Source organism: Aotus nancymaae, unplaced genomic scaffold, assembly GCF_030222135.1.
Source record: "Aotus nancymaae isolate 86718 unplaced genomic scaffold, 86718_ANA_hifiasm-v0.15.2.pri h1tg000002l, whole genome shotgun sequence".
Classification (NCBI taxonomy): Eukaryota; Metazoa; Chordata; class Mammalia; order Primates; family Aotidae; genus Aotus; species Aotus nancymaae.
The window spans coordinates 20,450,640-20,470,636 of NW_026988413.1; the positions used below are offsets into that span (position 1 = coordinate 20,450,640).

General features: G+C 40.7%; 1 protein-coding gene across 5 annotated transcripts in view; it reads right to left on the reverse strand.

Moving 5' to 3' along the window:
• CHRM2 (cholinergic receptor muscarinic 2) overlaps window positions 1-6,435 on the reverse strand; it is a 137,179-nt gene extending 130,744 nt beyond the window's left edge. For 4 of the 5 annotated variants that reach the window (XM_012465718.3, XM_012465716.3, XM_012465712.3 and 1 more), the window contains exons 1-2: window positions 6,078-6,435; window positions 5,654-5,810 (exon numbers count right to left, since the gene is read on the reverse strand). The gene's annotated coding sequence lies outside the window, so the exon portion shown is untranslated. Of the gene's footprint in view, window positions 1-5,653; window positions 5,811-5,950; window positions 6,025-6,077 lie in introns of those variants that run through there. The other variant, XM_012465713.2, reaches the window with a different exon arrangement.
• Between the last annotated feature and the right edge of the window lie 13,562 nt (window positions 6,436-19,997).

The following is a 19,997-nucleotide window of genomic DNA, read 5'->3' on the forward strand; positions in this document are numbered from 1 at the left end:
TTCTAAAGATAGAAGACTTCCATTGAGAAGTCTTAAAGACTTAAATGTACAGAATATTCTATTTAGTTTATCCCCCCAGGGATATCTCAGTGGTATCTCTTTGTCTTGCATAAGAACATTTTCATAACAATGTTAGACATGTAAGGGTATTAATATCCTTCCCACCCCTTTGCCATAACTCTTTACACACCCACACAACAAATGTATTCTACTAATGTAACATTTAATTCTACTAATGTAAACATTTAACATACCCACACAACAAATGTATTCTACTAAGCTCTTTGCTCAAAAACACATTAATTCAAAGTCCTTCTTGCTTAGGTCCACTCGAATTTGTGATTGAAATTGAAATTCTCCCTAAGCTTTAAAAAGGATGTCCTTGTCCTATGGAAATCAATGTGCTTCCAGTTATTGAACACCAGAGGGCATCATTCAGTGAAAGCTTGGATTTGGGAGCGGGAGCGAAGCAGGAGAGAGAAGGGGGGACATACAAGGGAGCGAGAGAGAGGAAGGGGTATGGGGGAAGACAGAGAGAGAAAAAAAAGAGAAAGAGAGAAGGAATTCCATTACTAATGAAAGAAACTGAGAAAACAGAGTTTTTACTGTGTACCCTTATCTACCATGAAATATTACCATGGTAACAGCACCAGTTAAGATGATTGTATATTTAGGTCATAGTATAAAAGAAGGAGCTAGAACATGTGAAAAAAAAGAGAGAGAAATAAATAAAGTAAGTCAAAGATATATAAAGAGTGGAAAGAGGCAAACCAACTGGAACCTCCCTTTTTTTTTTTTTGCTAATAGCAGTTTGCAAAGTAACATTATACTTTCAAAGCAAATGTGGATAATAAATACTAATTAAAATTAAATGGAATTGTTGAAATTAAGAATCCTAAGTGCCAACAGTCTTCTTCAAAAAGAGAACTCATTTAGCATGGAAAAATGAAGAGACCACTAGACTGGAATTGGGTGTGTATTCTTATGCAGTTCTTGGTTAGCTGTGTCACCTTAAAAAAGTCTCTTCATCCGCTTCCTATCATGAGTTAAACTGAATGATACCAAAATTATCTTGTATTACTTTGCATCAGACAAAAGAACTTCTGTTTAGTAATGCACTAGTGTAGCTGAGAGGTGAAAATGGGATCTGCCAACATTTTGGTGCCCTTGTTTACCTCTGCCAGAGGCAATCACGGACTAAACAAAACAAGCATGTTGTGCCAACTAAGAATCTACTCAGCACTGAATCTTCTTTGCTAAAGGTTTAGGGGATCCAACAAAAACACGAAAAGTTGAATTAACAAATGGGGAGAACATCATTGAATTTCTGAATCCCACAGTTTTGTTTTCCCCAAACACAGGGAAAACAAGTGCCACAACTATTTATAGAGAGCCAGTCAACACAATACAAGAACTAAGACTGTGGAATCCAACAGGCTTGTGTTTGAATCCAGGGGCTGCAACTTACTAGCTGTATGATCTTGGGTCATTATTAGACCCCTCTGAATGCTGGTTTCTTCCTCTGTATCAGCAGGAAAATAACATCTACTACATAGGATTGTTGCAATGAGAAAATGAAAAAAATGATTATTAACTTATTCAACAAAGATTAAATATGTGTCTTGGGTGTGCCTGGCTGTATTTTAAAGAGTAAGGCTAAAGCAACTGATAAAACAGAAAATATCATAAGGGGAAATGCTTAGAATAGTGCCAGGAACTTACAACACACTCAGCAAAAATATCTAAGAAAAGGTGACTTTCATCTCTTTCCCCACGTATCACCTCCCCCACATAGCCCAGGTGAGCTGTGGAATATGCAGTCAGTAACTTACACCATTTATCTTAAGTGAGAGAAGTCTTGACACCTGCTCAATGAACCAAAGGTGGCCAGAGTGGGTACAGGTGATAGGAAACAAAAGCCAGTTGTTAGTAATCACAAGGCAGACATTGGCAGTATTTGATACATAGGACTCTATTGAGAACTATGCCACAGAGAGTCCACGTCATAAAATCTCAAGCGGGTCTAATATAAGTTTAAACGAAGAAAACCAATTCTTCAAGAGAACTGTGTGGCAAAATGTTTCTGTCAGTCTCTATCCTACTGAGTAAAGTGGGAAAAGTTTAAGACAGGATTGAGAATGGTGTCTGAGTGGTCAGGTGAAGACAATAGCAGGGGTTTGCTCACATGCATATCCTAAACAAAGCCTGACAGTGATGGAGGTTGAAACCAGCATGATTATTGACATATGCACAGATTCTTGCCCTCTTTTTTCTCTCTCCCCATTCCTTCTTCATTTCCCTTTTATTCTAATTTCTCCTCTTCTCCCTCTTTTGTACTTGCTGTAACTTTACTCATTGCTGTGGGTTCGAGAAACCTGTGACTCCTAATTAGTTAGCCTACTTTCCACTCAAGACAGCGTTATTCATGCTTTCTGTGCCTTCCCTACCTGCCAGCAGGCTGGGACTGTTTTCTTTGGACCTCTGAAACTACCTATTTCTCTTGGCCCTGGGGAATGGCTGCTCTGGAATTGGAATTGGAAAATTGTCCAGTGAAGACACATCTGGATGCCTGACTATGTGGATTATCTGGGCAATAAAGGGGTTCAGTCAAATCTAGAGGCATATGTGTTGTTTTGTTTGTTTTGTAACATGAAGACAATAGTCTCGGCCTCCCAATATTGAGGGACTCTGGGAACTAAGCCAAAGGGACTTTTACTGGTATTTGACCTGCTATTTCTTTCCCAATCTGTCTCTGAAGTTAGTTGAGAGATGAAAACATGCTCGTTGGGTTCTCTTTTACTCAAACTGTGACAGAAGTATTCAGATCCACCTATTTGCTCACTCCAATTCGCCTCCAGGTACCCTCAGGCACCCTTACACAAACAAACATGCCTCTTTGTTTTACAGGAAAATGAAGCATCTGTCAGGCAGTCTAGCCCTGGGAATTTGGGGTCTGGAGACTTTCCCTCATTTTCACCCCGTCTCATTCACAGAGCTTTATTTTAAAACGGTAAACAGATTTGGCTATAGTTCTCACCTCTTTTTAGGGTCAGGTTACATTTTTAAAGTTTTAATTGGCATTATTGTCTAGCCCAGGAAAGCAAATCGAGTCAATAGGAAATTGCTTATTTATCGTATTGCTACAACTAGATCACATAATTGATAATAGCAATAACAATAATAATTCACCTGGCATTGATTTATTACTTCTGAGTCCTCAGCTGCCAAGCCTGCAAAGCTGGGACATTGTTGGCACAAAATTCTTCCATCCATTTGACAAGTCTCAAAAGTCCACTTTCTGAACTGCAGCAGAATACAGTTCCCAGCTTAAAATTGCCTCTTGGCCAAGTCAACTGGTTTTACCTCTGTGATCATCAGTGTCATTACTATTACCTCCCCAACCATGGCACAGGTATGCCTGTTTTAGGCTTCTGTATAAAGATATCATCATCTCTATTATTATCTTATCAATGAAAATGCATATATTCCTATCATATGGTGGTACATATTTACAGATTGCCCACAAAGTGCAATGCGCTACCTTTTCCGCACAATCTCGAGTTCCTTACTCTGGAGTTTATTAAAAGCTTCATTTTGAGAGCCCTCTCAATCGGAGACGCCAGAATTGTCAGGAAAGAAGAGAATCGCTGGCGCGTCCCAGCACCCGGGAATCGAACTTCCCTGGGCAGGATGGAGAAAAGCTGCTGCCCGCAGGTGGGCTGCTGGGGGGACGCCCGGCGGCGGGGCGGGGCGGGACGGGGAGGCCTGCAGCGCTGCAGCCATAGGAACCCTTGGTGCTTCACACAGCCCGGCCGGTTTTCCCCAGAGCCTCCCTCCCCTCAAGCCTAACCCCAATTCCAGTTTTCCTCAGACCTTTCGGGTGGCCCTGGGGCTTGTCTCTGGAATCTAGGCTGACTCCCCACCCGACCCGCAGAGCCCTGTGCGGGCCGTGGCCCTGACCATGGCGGTGGTTTCGGGAGCTCCGGGCTGTGGAGCGGGGGCTGCGCGCCGGAGCGCTGGAGAGTGTGTGGCAGAGCGTGGAGACTGGTCGCTGTGTGTTTGTGTCGCTGGCTGCGTGTCCTACGGGGTGGGCAAATCACACGGCTGCCACATACCCATTGCCACCCAGCGCTAAGAAAAGAGCAGGAAAAGCAAAACAAAGAAAAAAGCAAAGAAAGGGAAGTAGAAAGTCAATGTGGGGGATTCCGGAGCTTGAGGAGTGGGAGGCGCTGCGCTCTTCTTGGCTCGCGGCGCCTGGGCTGGCAGACTGGGAGCCCTGGGTGGCCGCAGCCACAGACGTGCTTTGGCGGTGAACTGACCTAAGGACGCGGGAGGGCGACCTGGGTGAGATGTCCGCCGACAGCTCTGCTGGCTTTACGCATTTACCTCCATTTCTCTGTTCTCCTCCAGCCTCTCTGCCCCTGGCGACCCTCCCTGCTGGTATTTCTGTACATGCAAGAGTCTTGGCATCATCGCCAGGGACCACAGTGTCAGTGGACCCTCCCTGGGACAATTCTGCATCTCAGGGCAGCCTAGAGGACGACGATGGGCAGGAAGATGGAGAAGGGATGGGGGGTGCTGAAGGCGGACGGAGGCTAAGGGTGTGCCGCCCTGTGTGTCAATAATTCTGGGGAATTTTCACCTCTCCCAGACGAGTCTCCACTTACCCCACGAGGGGCCCCCTGGGCGCCCGGCAGCGCGCACAGGTGGAATTTCTGCGCGTCTAACCGGCACCAGGCATTGACCGCACCTGTCCGGGTCCGAGAGCTACAAGTTAGCGGCGATTGCCCGGGACCTCAGGTGCGGACCACAAGGGACATTGGGTGGGTGCAGCGGTCCCCAGTCTACGACCCCGGGGCCTGCCGGGGCGGTTCAGGACCCATTATGAGTTAGGTGGCGAAGCCCAGGCACAGTCCCGTGTCTCATGGGCTTCGGGTTGGGACCTTGTTCCCCAGCCACCGCGGACTTGCGCGCTCCTGCGCGGGGCTAAAATAGGATGGCATTGCAGAAGGCTTCCCTCTCTTTTGTCTTGGGACCCTCTTCCCCATTCTTATTGATTCTGCTTCATGGCCATGACCCAGAGACTGCAATGGGAAACCTCTCCAGCGCCGGAGGGCGGCTCCTAAAGCGGAGCCGGGGATAGCTTGGAGCCGGGGCGAGCCGGGCCTCCATCCCACATGCACTGAAGACGCGGTCAGACACCAGAAGGAAGGAGTGCGAGGGGCGGGAGGGACGAAGCTCTCCTTGTCTTGTCTATGGCCGCATCTAGAGTGGGTGGCGGGAGGAGGGTCGGCAACAGTAGAGGGAACTGGGGGCTGGAAGAGGGAGCGATGCCGGGACAACGCGGCTCCCAGGCTGCTTTCGCCACATTCGGCTGGACTCAGTAACCCTCGGAATCGTAGGGGTACCCCGCCCCGCGCTGTGCCTCATTTGCGCCTTCCTTCCAGACCCGCCATCACTGCCACCAGTCCTCCAAGCCCCAGGATGCAAAGTTTCCGTCTGACAATCTGCACGTGGGTAGGACCTCCCTCCAATTCCCCCCCAAGCCCTGACCCTTGAGAGTCCGGTTTTAGGGGATACGAAGGGAGAGACCCCCTGGTGCCAGGGCCCTTGGAGTGGGCAAGTGGAGAGCTGCACAGCGCGGTGTCCTTACCTGTCGCTGGTTCGCTCCAGTTGCCTCCCCGGCTGCGAGGTGGTGGAGGCTTTAAGGCGCGAGGAGCCCTTTATCGGTTCAGGGCCGATCCGCCCGGGCTTCAGCTGCGCACGGTTTAGAGTCCGAGGCCAGCTGCTGGTTGTCTTTCTCCCTTGATCTTGGAAAAGAAAAGGAAAAGATTAGTTGGTGCCGAGACACTGGAGGGGTGGGGCGGGAGAGGCGGGAGAGAACCGACCCAAAGGCTCCGGCGAGAGCTGCGGAGCTGGCGCGCGCGCGCGCGCAGGCAGAGTCACGCACCCCACTCTCGTCCCAGCCACTTGGCTAGTCTGTGAGACCTGTTCGTGGTTTAGACTGGAGTTACATTGACGCTGCCCCCGCCCTCCACGCCGAACCACTAAAGGAGAAGCAAACAAGACTTTCAAACCTGGCTTTCACGAAGAGCCTGGAGACCAAAATAGAATGGAGACCTGGATGCCTCGGCGAGCTGGGCTGGATTCATTTCTTCACCAAAGTGCTTGGGGAAGTAGGAATTAGTTTTGGGGGGCGACACCTATTCCGGTACCTCGGCGATTTCCTGGTGAAATCTGCGATTTCTAGGCTCTGGCCAACCCACAGCCTGGAGTGTGTGAGTGTGGTGTGTGTGTGTGTGTGTGTGTGTGTGTGTGTGTGTGTCCGCGCGCGCTCCCTAGGTCTTTGCGCCCGGGCGCCTTTAGTACAGCAGGAGAGCGTGTCTGTATTCGTGAGTGTGTGTTCGATTAGCTGCAATGGGCGGACAATTTCTGGAGAGAACATTTACAATTTTCTTTCAATATGACAGGATTAGTTGCTGTTGAAGGCGCTCCTCCAATGAAATCTTCTCTGCTCTCTGATTTGGCGGTTCTTCTGAGCAAATATGACAGCCTTTTCTCCAGGCTCCTTTTCGCTCCTCTCCATTTCCATCCCCAGAGCCCAGCTCTCCATCTGCAATTTCTACATCAGAACCACCCCCAACCCCGAGTCCCTTCCCTGCAAGTGTGTGAGTGCTACAAAGGTGACATGGCATATCGGGAAGAATGCAGTATTGCTTTGTGATTGTCGGAGATACTTAAGCCCAGTTTTTCCAGGTGGGAAAATGTTAGACTAAATCCACTATGCTTTGTAAATATAGAATTGTGCTGAACTATTTACAGATTGTTTATTTCTTTGGAGCATTGACAAATGCATTAGAAGGAGAAGTAATTTTTTTCTCTTAAGTATGAGCCAGTGACCATGTTTTCTTCACCTAATGGGCAATAGACTACAGAGTATATATATATATATATATTTGGTGCTTCAGAAAATTTGTGAACTCCATGCAACAAATAATAAGATGCAAACTTTCTGTGCTCAGACCTGCCTTTGATGTTTATTTCTTTATTTTAATGCAAAATTTATTCTAATAATTGCATCCATTATTTTTAGATACTAATCTCATTTGATAAAAGTACAATGATAGGATTTTAAAGTGTAGCTGAGGCCAAAACTTGCTTTTGTAAAAGCATATGTGTATGTGAACATAACATTAATACATTGTATATTACATAGGCTTCATTTTATCTCATCCAACTTCAATCAAATAAAAAGAAAGAGTGGAAATCTTAAATTTACTAACCTGGAATTGGACACACCACTTTTTGGGTCACAGGGACAGGCAAAGAGCAAGTTAAAGATACATTGATGTAATATAATATAGTCAATTAAATTCAGTTCAGTTCTTGATGTCTGGGGCTTTGCTTGGTAGTAAACGGCATCCAGAATAGCAGAAACCACTGTCCCTGTGTTTATTTAAGCTTCTATTCCTATTAAGAAGAAAAGAAACGCATATGAAACATCTATATAACAGTTGACAATCAAATGATTACTTTTATAGCAATGTAAATTCATTGATAAATGGAAATGTTGTCGCTGAAAGTTTCTGCTCTTTTTGTTAACTCATAGCTATCACCAAGCAGGACCTGACATGAACTTGATTTTGCTGATTGAAGTCATCCTGAAGCACAGCATTACACTACTGTGTCTCTGCCTTCAATCTCCATACTCACATGCCACCATCACTAGGTGATTATAAGATACCTTTAAGAAAGTCAAAACAGCTCTGCTAAGTCTTGTTCTCAGCCTCTCGCAGCATTTGTTTCATTACATTAAATATCTGATGTTGTCATTTCTCCTCTCTTAGATACTCTTTTCAGAATGAATTCACATTTTCCTTTTTTTACTCCATTATTTCTGTCTACTGAGGCTCCATAAACCCATGAAGCTGCTTGGGTCTTTTTGAACACACACAGACACATACTCATCAAAGCAAAAAAATGAGGAGGAATAGATCTTTGGCCAGCAATAGACAAGAAAACCCAGTGATATGTTACTCTTTTGTTCCTTTACATCATTAAGCATGCCAAGCCCCCTTTTGCTAATGAAGCTATGCATTCCAAAATAAGCAACAAAATTTATAACCAATGAAAGCAAACAAATAATTTTCTTAAACCTCAATAAAACAGAGTCTGTGGGTGACTGAGTGCTATGTTTAATAGAAGTGAGTATACTTAAGGCCTTTTGGAGAGGAGCTGCCCATGGAAACATCATTTTTACCAAACAGTCATCAATTATGTCCATTTTCTTTTTCTAGGTCATCACTTAGAACACATTTTTATATGTATTTGTAACTCTGCCACTCACTGTGATTTTGGAGAAATTGTTTAACTTCTCTTTGCCTCAGCTTCTTAAACCATAAAATGGGTATAGTTATATCTGCTGGAGTTGGTAGAAGAAATAATAGAATTAATTCATGTGAAATTCTTAAAAAAGCATGTGGCATGTAGCAAATTAGCTATAAATATACTACTGTTGGTCAAGATTGAAAATTACAGGTTCTTGGGTCACACCTGTGACCTAGTGAAACAGAGTATTAAGTGATTCTTGAGACTGAAACCGTAATGCTCATCAACATCCTGTAATGAGCATGAGAAACTTAATCCATCAGCACTATGACTTCAGGGAAACTCAATTCTTTTCTTCTTCTAGCTTCTGTTTTGATAAAAGAAATGATCATGTGTATTCTGTTTTATTTTCATCTCTTAAACCAGTTTATTTTCTGAGGAAAAAAAAAAAAAAAAAGAATACTCCTCCACCCCAGGAATATAGCATTTGCATGTATTAGTAATTGTTGGTGTGGAAATTTTTCATTTGTCTGTTTGTTTGTTTTTTGTGAGATGGAGTTTCACTCTGTCACCCAGGCTGGAGTGCAGTGGCATGATTTCAGGCTCACTGCAACCTCCTCCACCCTGGTTCAAGCGATTCTTCTACCTCAGCCTCCCAAGTAGCTGGGATTACTGGCACCTACCACTAGGCCAGGTTAAGTTTTGTATTTTTTATAGTGATGGGGTTTCACCATGTTGGTCAGGCTCGTCTCAAACTCCTGACCTCAAGTGAACGGCCCGCCTCAGCCTCCTGAAGTGCTGGGATTACAGGCATGAGCCACTGCGTCCGGGCAGTATAGAACATTTTCAGAACTGCTTTTTAAATACTTTGTAAAATGCATCTATGGGATTTTTTAAATCTACATTCCTATTTTCCACCTAAAAGAACTTTAATAAATTAGCAATTTCTACTTATGAAGCCAAACTTCATTACCTACTACCTCATGATACTAGTTTTAGATGCACATTGAAGAGCTCTCAATGCCTGTAAAGGGTGACTTTGAATCTTTGACAAAGCTTGTGTTTCAATAAGATTACAAATAAGGTCACCACTAACGTGAGAAGAAGGGGAACCACAGATCTCATTCCTGGGAACGTGGAGCATATTTATCATGCCACATTGATTTCACTGCAGCAATAATTAGGCTTTAGTAATTAGATGCACAAATCAGCAGTCTATCATCGTAAGTGGATTAAGAAGCTGACAAGTTCAACTCCGGTGATTTCCCACCAGGTATGGCGGTCATAACATTTTTTTTTTCATTTCTATTTTCAAGGAACCAAGAAAATAGTGGTGAGGGCTTTGCTTATATTGGGAACATGAGCCAAGAGCAGATCTTGCCTCGTCCTTCATCTTCTACTCACACTGACTGTTTAAGACTTGAACCAGGGAAGCACAGCATTTATCAGCAGGAACTTTGGAAAAACTGGGCTGATTTATCTGATGGATGCCAAAGGAACCTTTCTTTTCCTTGACTTCAGTTTGAAAAATAACAATCCTGGGTTAAAAGTGGATCTCCACTAGATGACAATCACTACTTAAAATGTGTCCTGCAGTTGTCCCTTACTGTTTTGAAATCTTAGTAATAGTTTTGTAACAGACACACTATTCTTCCTAAAATTATTTTTTTTTCCTAGAGACCTTTCCAGAGAGTAATTTAAAAGCTTCCATTCTTTAGCTAAAAAAGATGATCTCTTTTTATTCTAGAAAATCTTAAGTTTTTCATTCTCAGACCCTGCAATCGAAGTTTTCATATACAAATAGGACTGATTCTGAGGGATAATGTTTAGTGACTATGAAAAACAATGCTTGCTATTTCTTTTTTTTTTTTCCGTGAAGTTTGGCATCACAGATGTTTTCGACTCCTTTCTCTCATAGCAGTGATAGTGTTACCCAATGCCTGAAAACATGTACTGCTGCTGAGTAGAAAATATTTAAAATACAGAGCTCTTTTGCAAACAGGGACTATGAAGAAGGGAGAAAACGCAGAGATGAGGGGATGCCATGCACTACCCTGCAAAATGTTAAACAGCTGCAATGGTGATAAATCAGTGTTAAGAATACAGAAGGGAAAGGTCACATGGGATGCTTGTTTCCTTAGAGAAGCATTTAGTGTATGTGTGTTCCTCCTACCAGGAGGTAAGCTGAACGCTGCTTCAGAAATGAACCTCTAAAGCAGGGTGAACTTAAAAGTTTCAACAACAACTACCTCAGAGTATATTTTAACAAACAGCCTAAATTTCCCCTTTTTACAGGCAAAGTTAAATGCTGGAATCTCAGATGAAGATAAGATTCTAGCAAAATCAAAGTGAAAGTCTTATGATACTCTTCTATATGCATGAGGTCTCAGATTATTTGAATCAGTAACTCTTTGTGCAGGAAAGAGTCATCTAGAAACACTTAAAATCTTTTCAGTCTGCAGAGAAACCTGCACTTACTCATGGGAGTTCACATAATTTCTCAGATCATGTAACATGCCAGCTTCTTAAGCTAACTAAAGGGAAAAGCTGGAAACGCTAACAGTCTAAAGAAACAAATCCTGGGTGCCATCACAGCATTGGACAACTTCCTGATGAAATTTGATCTACCTCTATTTCTTGAGAGTGACTGGAATAATTGTGATGTAAAAGCAGCATGTTGCTAAGTAAGACTTACTGTGTCTGATACTGTAATATCACTTCATATAGATCTTTTCACTTTAAAAACAGACTCCCCTAGCAGCATGTCCAAGGAAGCATACTCCAAACCATTCTATGATTTACTATGCCTAAAATCCTGGACATTTTGTCTTTTCTCATTATTTAACCAGCAAAGTGATGGGGTGTTAGGCTTAAGGATCTTATTTACAAAATCTCATGGGCAATATTTCATAAATCCTTGCAGAAAGGAATGAGGTAAGGCCCTAGGCAAAGTTATTGTATGTGTCCCATTTCTACAAGGCTTTCCTTGGCAAATATTTTTGTAGAAATTAAGTTGGTTTTGAAAGGATGCCCGATAAGCATGTATTATTGGCAATCATTGAATGTCTCCAATAACAACCACTCTAAATCCACTTTGAAAGGTCCAGAGGTGACAGACAGAAGGCACTCCCCTTTTATTATGCCAGAATACCGAGTAGACAGTTACTCTCACTTGATAGCAAATCCTGGGCAAATTTCTTTCTTAAGTCTCACATAAACAAGCTGCTTGTGCTTCGCTTTCCTTCTACTGTGTTGTAAGTTTCAGGTGATCATCCTGAGAATGCCAGAGTGCATCTGTAAGAATTATGCTTCTCAGCAGCCTACTACAGACCAGACTTGAAGCATCAAGATTAGTTCAACAAATATTTACATATCAATCAATATTCTCTTAGATATCAGGATTAGGTCTACAAAAACAACAAGATCTCCCGCCCTCTGGAAGCTAAACATGCAGTTAGAACAAACATAAAAAAAAAATTATTCTTAGGCACCTTCAATAAAATCTTTGCTGTCATAACCCATGGGGAACTCAGGAAAGAGCCTTGATTCTTCTTCAGGGAACTAATTCCAGAAGTGGATTATAGGTGAGTTACACTCTACCTGGAATTTGGAAGCTATGCCAAGTTAAATCTTGTGGGTAAAATACTCTGGAGGATGAAGCAATGTGTACAATATTTAAGGCAATCACCAGGAAATTACTGCTAAAACTGAAGACATCTATTAATGACCAACTAGCAAAACCTTGGGCCCATGCTTTATAGTATCCAGGGTGGGAAAGAATAACCAAAAACTATTGAATATGATGTCTAACTTCCAAAGATTATTAATGGAGAAGCCTAGGATAAGCAAGAACACTCTCACACATTGTCCAGGATGCTATGTTCTAGGATGTACTTCCAATCTTCCAATTTCTCTGTAGCTATTTTATTTATTTATTTATTGTTTCTTTTTTGCTTTTGTGTTTTGGAAGCAATTAAGCTGACTGAGAACTTACTTAGCAACATGTGTCTCTGGCACATGGACATTTCTGTAATTTCTCGAGAAGAAAACTCTTGGCTATGGCTGTTACAGCTTATTCTAATTACATAATGGCATTGGGATGGGGATAATGTAACTAAGAACTGGAATGCAGTTGCTGTTCACAGAATTGACTTAAAGGAATAAAAACCCATTTTGAGCTGTAGTATATACCTTCAGCTTGCAGAATAATACTAGGCTTATCTCTGGGAATGTTCTCTCAGGTTTCTTTGCATCCTACCCCAGAGCTGGTCCACAGTGATAAGTGAGAGAATGGGAAACAGACAGGTATGCAAACTTTCAAGGTGAAAGTAGAAAAATAAGCCACCCAGTTTCTAAGAAGAGCTGTGCTGCATAGAAAGCCTCTATGCTATTATCTCTAAAGTAGGGTCACCTATGCAATACTAGGAGAGGTGAATAAGTTGGACAAACAGTAAGGTATAAATAACAGAATTGCTTCTAGGGACAAAACTTAGATGGGATCCTCTATCAAAGTAAAGGAAATGAAACAAAACTGATTCCTTCATCTGTGTGGTAAGAATATACCTATATTATTTTCTGGTGTCATTTGAGGCAACAAGATTAACTCTTGCCTGAAATTTTTATGTATGTACCTCCAGATATATATTGGCTTATATTGTTCTAAGTAGATTCTCTCATCAGCTCCTGAAATATCATATCCAGGTACCTTTTGTCCTTATACAACTCTCAATCAAGAAAGATGAAAAGTCTACTCTAAAACAAAGATTCCTGTCCTACCTGAAGTCAATTGCAGAACTCCAGCAGTTGCTTAATTCTGGCTTCCAAAGCCAAGAGCAGTGGTATCTGTAACTATAAAAACCAGTTTCTTGAGTGCAAGACCATGAGTGTGTTCTGATAACAAGGTGAGATAGGCTGACTCCCTATAAGTCTATGCATTTATAGAAGAAACTTTGATTTTACTTCTTGACCACCTAATTCAGAACTATGTTCCCATTCTAAGCCTTTTTATAATTATTTTTTTTTAGAGACTGGGTTTCACCATGTTAGTCAGGATGGTCTTGAACTCCCGACCTCAGGTGATCCACCCGTCTCGGCCTCCCAAAGTGTGGGGATTACAAGAATGAGCCACCATGCCCGACCCATTCTAAGCCTTTTTGTCTTTAAATATTCTTTTTGGCCCAATTGCTACTCTGTTCTTATGGATCCCAACTACTGGCTGGAGATTTACCAAATGATCTTGACCTCAACTCAATATACTAGTGTTTCTGTGTAAGTTTAGAACTAGACTCCTCCTTCTTACATTAAAAATAATAATTCTGATCTGCACTGTGATCCCTTTGTTTTAAACCTAATAATACTTCTTATAAATTGGGGTGTGGCCAATGCAGCAGGGCTGCAAGCATAGTGGACCCTTCCCCCGATGGCCAAGTCAGTTTTAATTATATTCAATTTCAACTCTAGTTTGATGTGGTTAATTGCTTACAACTTGTTATAACAGTTATAGGGAACATTTCTTAGTACATCACTATATAAATATGATGATGATTCTCTTAGAAGACTTTTCAAACTTAAATAATGAGTTGTCTTTGTCATTGGGCTTATTATTTTTGGCCATAACACTAATATACATGTTAACAGAAATACAATATTTACATATAATTAAAAATAATCTCATAACATTAAAAGCATTTTGTACTACGATTGCTTAGTGATGATAACTTTTCCTGGAATGTGAGAGTTCGTAAATTTTCTTATTGTATTCTCTCTTCTGTACAGAATTTCTGATCGTTATTTTTGTTTCTAATCTGGAGCTATCTTTCCTGAAAGTAACTTAGAAACAAAGCATAAAGCATTAAATTAAAAGACTAATAAAGACAGCAAAATAAAAGTGAATTCTAAAAATGATTGCATCATATGAAAAGAGATTAAAGTACAGAGGAAATGTAGGAAGAAATGGTAAAAAATGCACTTACTTAGTGAAATTAGAAGTCCTAATGGAGCCAATACTCACGATCTAAAAAAAAAAAAAGACTAAGAATGAGATTCCTGTGCTCACCCCAAAGTACATTCATGGAAGCATGAGAAACCAAGATAAGAGCCGTCAGGAAAAGGAAATGAGCCGCTGTTGTTTTGTAACTCCTTTACTAAAGTGCTAGAAACTACAGCATCGCTTTCATACTAAGCTGAAAGTTCTCATCTCCTCATATGCAGCTTATAAACCTATCCTATTTAGCTTTTAAAGAAACTAAGTATTGAAAACAAAAATAGTTCTGAAAAGGTTTCTATTTCTTTCTTTTTGCTTACTTTCTCCCTTAAGTGGTGGCAGTTCTCTCTGTGAGCCTCTTTAGAAACCTGATGGCACAGACAAAAAGAATTTACTCAAAATAGTCTGGGGGTGTTGTGATGGAGTGGAGGGAATTGAAATGTATAGCAGTCTAGTTGCTAAGGATAAGGGTCAGAGTCTAATACCCAAAACCTGCCTGCCACAGTGTCTCTCAAAATGAATCTGTGGTGAACCAGAAAAATTAATCTAAATGCTTTATCACAAATATAAATAGCACCGTCTGTGCCTGTTTTACAAAGCACAGAAGTGCAAAGGGGACAGCATTTTTAAAGCATTTCTGTGTGACTGTGTTTAAACATGCAGAGTGTTTGTTTAGCTTTCAGTTATCCCTGAAGAATAAAAGCTATTCTCTAGCACAGGCAATTCTTCAAAATACAATTTCAAACAACATAGATTTGAAGGTGAATGGTTATTTCGGGGCAAATCTTAAGTCTCTATTCACCTTCTTGTAAGTCTATACCATCATCACAAATGTTGATATTTTTCCTCAGTATTGATCATCTTGACTCATTTAAAAATAACTCCCCAAATATTTGTTCATTTATGTGTGAAATTCTGTGTAGTGAGATCAGCAAATGGTGAACTTCAGCTTTTCACAAAAAGAATGCACTTTGTACACATTACACAGTATTGCCCTATTACAACGCAATGAACTGGGTGAATATGCACCGAGTCACATCTGAAAACATCAACTTCTTAAATTAGGTCACCTGGAGCATCAAAATACCCCTTGCATCACACACTTATAGGAATGTTCATTTGGCCAACATCAAGCAATAAACTTATTCCACATTTTCAAATTGCCCTAGTAATCTAAATTTATCACCTCAAGCTTTGTCAATTAAAAAAAGTCGTGATACATTTTTCTAATTGTATTACAAAATGGCCCATCTTCCTAAATGGAATGCAACAGCGAAGTCAAGTAGAAAGTGCCCTGTATCCTCATGTCAATTATTGTATATTATATGACCTTAACTAAGTAATTTAACCCATCCGTGCCTCACTTAATTTATCTGTAGAAAGATAATGCAGTTATCCTGATTCCAAGATAATTCAAAAATATTTTAATACCACAAGATTTATTATGATTATGTTTTTATATATATATATACACACACACACACACACACATATATCTTTACATATATATGTAAACCAGTTGTTCATCAGGTTTTCGTTAATTTTATGATAACTCTTATAATCTGCAATGTTTATATTTACAGAGTTTAGTAGGCAGATAATGTTCCCCTCCCCAAGATGTCCACATTTAAGTATTTAGAAACTGTAAATGTGTTACTATAAATGAGAAGAAAAGAATTTTCATGAAAATAGACATAAGTCTGCAAATCAGCTGACCTTAAGATAGAGAGATTATCTTGTCTTATTCAGGTAGGCACAATGTAATCAGAAGTTACCATGAAAGTGAGTGACCAAGGCAAAAGACTCAGTATCAAAGTGAGGTGATATGAGAATAATTTGATCAGCCATTGCTGGTTTTGCAGATTGAAGGAGCCATGAGCAAAAGAATGCAAGCAGCTTCTAAAAGCTGGAAAACATAAGAAATCTGATTTTCTCTTAGAGCCTCTAGAATGAACGGAGGTCTACTGACACAGATTTTGGCTTAGTGAGACCTGTGCGAAGCTTCTGAACTATCAGATAATAAATGTGCATTTTTAAGCAAAGAGTATTATGGTTGCCACAGCCATAGGAAACTAAGATACTAAGTTTCTCCCATGGTCATAGAAAATAATTTAGGTACTGTATGCTAGACAAGTTTATCCGAATTTCCACATGGGTGCCTTATGTTGTGATAATATAATTGTGCCAATTATTTTGCCCAAATGTCTCAGTCAAGTATAGTGGTTACAATATACTTAGGGGCAGAAGGAATGCAAAAGTTTTGAGGAAGTGGTTTATTGATACTAAAAATTCAGCACTTGGGACAGTTCAGCCAATATTTGCAGTTTGAATCAGTACCTTGGAGAGTGGACAGGACACATTCTTTCATGATCAGAATAGGCCCAGATAGTTCGTTATTCTGTGGACTTAACCTCTGCCAAGATCGTTGAGATGTGGGGAGTGATTATGCTGATTGCAACCTGAGAAAAAAATATAAAGTTACCTCCACTTTAAAGTAGCTCTTGCCTCAAAATCAAGTCCCTTCATCTGAGCTTTGCCAAAGCCCGTTGGAGTCAAAATGTTAGACGATTTTTGACCCAATGGTGCATTTCACATGTAGCTTCTGTGAACTTTCCAAGTTGGAATTGCCTTTTCTGTGTCTCCCCATGTACTGGTCTCAGTCCCTGAGTCTGCTTATGATCTATCTTTAGAGTTCAGCAAGATCTTGAGTTAGAATAAAGCAAACTGAGCTCACTACTAGAAGGTTTGGATAGATACAGGTATGAGCCGAAATAAGCCACCATGATTTATTCACTCACTCATTTAGTAAACAATATTTATTTACTGCCTACCAAATACCATGCGTGATTCTAATGCTAGAGATAAAGGCTGACTAAGACATAGTCTTGCTTTCATGGGTCTCTTGTGGACAGAGGCAGGGGGTAAATAACATCAAAAATATATAATGTAATACAATGTAATGATGTCAAACAATAATTTTACTACAAAATGTAAAAACAAATCAAAAGAAAAGGACTATTTTAAGTTATATATTATGCTTTTTCCAAATATTCATAGTTCTCCCTCCCTGCAGGTATAAGGTAAAATTGCAGGTTGCAGTTGTGGTGAGAAAGGGCCCTGTGAATAGTTTTCCCTGTGAGGTCTGAGTAGCACTGATGTGACTCCAAGTTGAGCATCTAATTACCTGCTTGAAAGCTTCCCAAGCTCTCCTCTCCCTTCAGTACAGCAACAGCAATATTTAAGCTTGTAGTTTGAATCCTTGAATTATTCCTGCAACCACCATGAAAACGTAGTGGAAATGTGAAAAAAACAAACAAAACAACAACAACAACAACAACAAAAACCTTGTTGTTTTCTGACACAGGTATTTGCTTCTCCCATCACAGAATAATGTATTCTGTTCTGACTTATAGTCAAGGGAGGCATGACACTAGGATCTGAAATTGTAGCAGAGACTTGAATGATGGTAATAACTGAGTGATGCTAAATTCCTGGAGGAAAATATTTCAGGCAGAAGAAAAGAGATAGTGTAAAAAATTGCAGATACATATCATACAGGTCCTAAGAAAGTGGTGTGCCACCCCAAACCAAGTGTGGACATAGATCCTAGCTCTAAAAAGTGCCAGGGCTTTCCTGGCCCTATTTTTTGTCTATTCATTTCCATTTATTCATGTTAATATTTATTTTGAAAAACATGGTAGATGTTGGAAGCAGTGACAAAATTCTTATAAAGCCAACTCAAGACTTCCAGCTAAGGATCTAACTTACTTCTTACATATAAAATGATTCTATTAAGTTGCAGTCATGCTTTTGCCACTCTCCTTACACCCTAACCAAAATTATTCTCATAATTTTCTTTGTAACCCTGGGGATAATACTTAGGAGCCCAGGTAGTCTCTGAATCACTGAAATCTCTGTATTTTCATTTATTCATTTAGCAACTACAATATCCTCGATTCTGCACAAAACACTTGGGATAAAATAGTAAAGATAGATAGAACTTACTGTATAGTGGAGGAGACAAATATTCAGCCAATAATCACACAAATTCAAAAGAAAATTACAGCTATAAAAATATAATGGAATGAAGTCATATTGTTTTGAGGACACAGTAGGGAGATTTGAGTCTCCTCTATAAAAAAGGCTTGCCTAGGGAAGTGAAGCCTAAATTAACATCTCAAAGATGAGAAGGAATTAATCAGGTAAAGACTGGAAAGAAATGTCTGCCACAAAAAGGGAACAGCAGGTCAAGTGTTCTGTGGAAGTAGGAGGATGAGAAGTAGAAAAAAAAACTATGAAGGATCCAGAAGGAGGAAGAAGATTTGTGGGATGTTTTTCATGAAAAGGAATGCATCAGACAGGTGTGGAAGAGGGAGGCCATGCAAGCCTCTCTAGCCATGTTTAGGAAAACTATCTTTTTGTTGAAATTGGTAGGAACCTATTGGAAGGTTTACAAGGGCATAGGAAAGTAGAACTATAATCAAATGAGTTTCAAAAATACGTTCTGACAGCATATTCTCTCTCATAAGTGGGTGTTGAACAATGAGAATACATGAACACAGGGAGTGGAACATCACACACCAGGGACTGTCAGGGGTTGGGGGTTAAGGGAGGAATAGCAGGGGTTGGGGGGATAGGGGAGGGATAACATTAGGGGAAATACTTAATGTAGATGACAGGGTGTTGGATGCAGCAAACCACCAAGGCATGTGTAACAAGCCTGCATGATCTGTACATGTACCCCAGAACTTAAAGTATAATTAAAAAAATAAATAAAGATTTTAAAAAAGAAAACATGTTCTGACTACAGCTGGGAAAATGGTTTGGAGGAATGCAAGAGCAAATATAAATAGATCAACATGATGTAAACTGGATAAAGAAAATGTGGTACATATACACCATGGAATACTATGCAGTTATAAAAAGGAACTGTATCAAACTAACACAAGAGCAGAAAAACAAACAGTGCATATCCTCACCCATAAGTGGGAGTTGAGCAATGAGAATATATAGACACAGGGAGGAGAACAACACACATTGGAGTCTGTTGGGGGGTGGGGTGAGAAGAGGTAGAGCATTAGGGCAAACAGCTAATGTATTCAGGGTTTAAAACCAAGATGACTGGTTGATAGGTGCAGCAAATTACCATGGCACAGGCATACCTCAAACCTGCACATTCTGCACTTGCATGCTGGAACTTAAAGTTAAAAATAAATAGATCCACATGGCCATAGTGTAAGTTCAATTGACAGACAATGACAACTTTGGTGGCATAATGGCAGGAATAAAGGGGTGACTTCCAAAGTATTTTATGACTTGAATTTTATGAAATCTGGTGTAGATTTGTTAGGTTGCAGAAGAGAGATTTTGAGGATAACACCCTGCAATATGAGGCGGTCATACCATTCACTAAGAACACTGGAAGAGAACTAAGTTCTCAGAGGGGATTCATGTTGGACATATCGAAAATTAAGGCGTGTCAGCTATAGAGCTGAAAATACAGAGCTGGAACTCAAAATAGAGGTCTAAGCTAGATCTATAACCTTGTGAGTCATTTGCTCCTAGGTGGTAATTGAAGTTGTGGGCAAGTAGGATCTATGATCCTAGGCGGGAGATCATAGAAGGAGCAGGAAGCCAGGGAGACAAAAGGAAGATCAGCAGACAAACAGGGAAGGGGCAGCAGGTG